The sequence below is a fragment of the Ostrea edulis genome, chromosome 4, assembly GCF_947568905.1.
Source record: "Ostrea edulis chromosome 4, xbOstEdul1.1, whole genome shotgun sequence".
Taxonomy (NCBI): Eukaryota; Metazoa; Mollusca; class Bivalvia; order Ostreida; family Ostreidae; genus Ostrea; species Ostrea edulis.
In genome coordinates, this window is record NC_079167.1 from 53496851 (window position 1) to 53500338 (window position 3488).

Below are 3488 nucleotides of genomic sequence, written 5' to 3' on the forward strand. Positions count from 1 at the left end.
AAATGTGGCATTCAAATACTAGCATGCTGTAGTTGGAATATGCTCCGCTTTAGATGAGCCATGAGGAGGTTGGTTTCAATCCCATTGGAAAGAAAACTAATGTCAGGGTTACAAGTCATCTTTTGTACGAGATGATTTTAAATGTACATAACATGTCAGACTTCCCTATCATCTACATACATTTGTGTGTATGCCGTAATTTCCCTTTTAATTTTCATCTGTTCGCAGCTCGGCTTTTGCTCCTCTCATGCACGAGGGATTTTTAACTCATTAAAAACAAACCATATATATCATCTGATCAAGTTTAATAATTACCATTATACAACAGCATTCAACGGCTTCAATCTCCTGTGACATTTGAACATCTTTAAGGAGGATTATGTTCCTGATATATACTGTTTTACTTTGTGACGCATTCCACATTCGCTTGGCTTTCTGAGCGAAATGAACTCTGTGCATGCACTTTATATAAATTATAGATATCGATTATGGAGAATATTGATGGATGAAATTGTATGAAATATTTCAAAGCTTTCCATAACCACCTATGACCAGAAAAACAAACGATGTTCTTTAAACGTTTGAAGAGTTTTGCCTAAGAAAATACAGTACGGAATATGTATTAAAACTACCATAACAATTTCAACACTTACTTTACCCTCCCAATCCTCTACCCCACCCTCAAAAAGACACAAATAATTTACGATTAACTGAACTGTTGGACAACTGACATGTGTGTTAAAGAGAACTCCACGAGTGAACAATGCAACCATGGTCATGACGAGATAGTCAAGTGCTTCCTTCGTCTTGCCCTCATATCTGAAAATAAAATCCCCAGACCTGTACATAGTCTTACAGATATTCAGAATTGCATAATTAATCACCTAATGATATTTTCATTTCATCTACGAGGTCTCTGTTATCAGAAGTGACTAATTGTCTGTTACATCAAAACTAGTGGGCTGATTTACATAATTAATGTTTCTTTTGAGTTTTTAAGAATGTCAAGTAGATTGTCAACACTGACACTTTTTAATCTGCGGTAAGATAAAGGTTTTACGTTGTAAGAATCTACGTGTGGCTTCTTCAAACACCATTTTAGAGCTGTTGGATGTGGAAACCCCTCCTTCTCGTGAATAACAGCATAATACAGAATCTATTCTTCGATGCATTTTGCTGCCATTCCCGAAATTTTAGGGCAATCGAACTGTCACGAGCAACTTACTGCGGGCCTTTCTGATCACGTGTGCACAGGTGAAGACACAAGGTGTTATGGTCGTGTTCATATCATTCTTCTCGGAGCTTTGATGTTATAGACCATATCCCTGATATACAAGAATAACTAAGTCCTAAAGAGTAAAAATTAAACGAAAATAAAGTCATTTTCCCATCGTTAACCTTTAACTTTTTTATTATTTGCATGTGTTAATTTTGTAATCTAGAATACTTTGTATAAACTGCATAGTAATTATATATTCGACGTGAATTGATAATACACGATAGGTGATATACATAGGTCGGTATGTTACGGTCCCTTGTCTTATCGTGACCTTTATTCATTGGCTTGACTACCTGTTATCGTTCAGGTGTTTGCTCGTGAATTGTAGGTCAGGTAACTGCACCACCACAAAACAAACTGACCCTATCTACAACCGAATACCACCATGGATCGGGATTTCAAGGGGCGTTAGTTGCAAACTGCTGATAAGGGGCACTAAATGCTACATAACCATATTGAACGTTAGATTTATGACTCAGTGTTTGCATCTTATCGGGAGAGAAAGTTGTCAGTCAGTCATACCACCGCTTTGCACGACTCCAATCATTCACACGACAAAATATGTTTCGACGCTGCAATATTTTCTATGGTACATGTATGTTGAACAAGAAAAGGCATTTCTCTATAGGTATTGGAAGGAATAAAAAAAGTGTTAGATCGTGTAAGATAATTTATCGCTTGGGGCAAACATGTCATCGTCATCTGTGGAGGTACAGGGTCTCTTAACGACCTTGATGGATGGCAGATGACGAAGTGGTAATGAATTAATATCGTTTTCATTACTTCTGGTTGATAGATATTACCTGTCCTGCCCCGAGCGCCTTGTTCCTTCCCCAGAAGTAACGTATTCTTGGCCTGCCTTTATGTACTAGACTTATGCGACAACCTATTGAATATAAAATCACGGTCCCAAAATATGCCGCGTCTTGATACATGTCGTTTACTCTTTTTTTTCTATCTTTAATGTTCACAGTTAAGTAAAAGTTACTCCAGTCGTTTCTATTCTATATCTTGTGTTATTTGAAATTCCAACAATAAAGTGTTATCGATTTATTTTTCAGCACATTTCAAATGTACCACCTGTTAGCACGTGGCCAAGATTACACTGACTTGCATATGTTGTACATTTCATAACTAAAAATCAAATTAAATCAGAGTTATCAAACAAGAATATAAGACGTAAAATTAACTTTACCTGTTGTTGTCTTTAGCCTTCACATGTCCTATTTTTATGCACAATGAAACATCGATAGTAACTCCTTGCAAGACTTCCTATCCATGCGTTAGGAGCCTTAGGGAATCGGCGTGTACAATGTGAACGTACAACGGACTGACCGATGGTAAAGTCCAGAGGGCACGGTGTCCACTTAGATACGAGATAAAGAGAGGAATGACTCGGTTGCGAGGTTACGATGTTTAACTCGGTGTTTTCAGCAATTTTATCTAGGCTTTAGATATGGACATACGTTACGAAACAAAGGCAAACATTGAGAGGAAAAAAGACCCGTCACGTGACATTTGACACGATCCACAAGTCATTCATAAAAGAGTTTAAGAATTTACTTATTAATGATATACGATGATTTCGTAATAAGCCGATATTCAAATTATCAACGTTGGTTAGACAACTATTGCGATTTGATTTTACGCAAAAAATGTTCGCGATAACGATACCGACTGGCCATCGTAAATCTATAATCCGATAACTAAGCGTCTCTTATCTTTTTAATGCTCCCTTTACAGAACAAGAGGACAAAACTAACGATGATAATTTCCTTGAAACATTTTTAGGTGTAAAATCTCGGCTGCATGATGGATCTTGTTGGTCATCGTACAACAGTTTCTTATCACACTTCGACCCTCCATAAATGACCAGTATAAACATGACATCAGACTTTATTAGAATATGACCATGAACAAGCAAGTTTGTCGTCATACATTGCCCTATAAATGCACCATGTTTTACTATTTGGATATTGTGGACTGATAAACCGTAAAAGCGATTGGAATTTGAACAGTGTGTCAAATGCTTCGAAACATACAACGGAGGCTATCACTTTATGTAGCATTTCTTTAATGTACACCATATTTTAAACAAGATAATTTTGACGCAAAGCATGAAATCGACCGCTAAGATTTTAAAATACTCTAAACTATTTCCAAAAAAAACACACGGACATTGTAATATGAAATATTTTCTTTAAAAATG

At 36.5% G+C, this 3488-nt stretch overlaps 1 long non-coding RNA gene across 1 annotated transcript; it reads right to left on the bottom strand.

Moving 5' to 3' along the window:
• Positions 1-295: 295 nt before the first annotated feature.
• On the bottom strand, positions 296-2724 carry LOC125668211 (uncharacterized). The gene is made up of 4 exons (XR_007367504.2): positions 2475-2724; positions 2083-2165; positions 1226-1349; positions 296-819 (listed from the first exon to the last, which is right to left on the bottom strand). It is a non-coding gene; the product is annotated as an uncharacterized LOC125668211 (long non-coding RNA).
• Between the last annotated feature and the right edge of the window lie 764 nt (positions 2725-3488).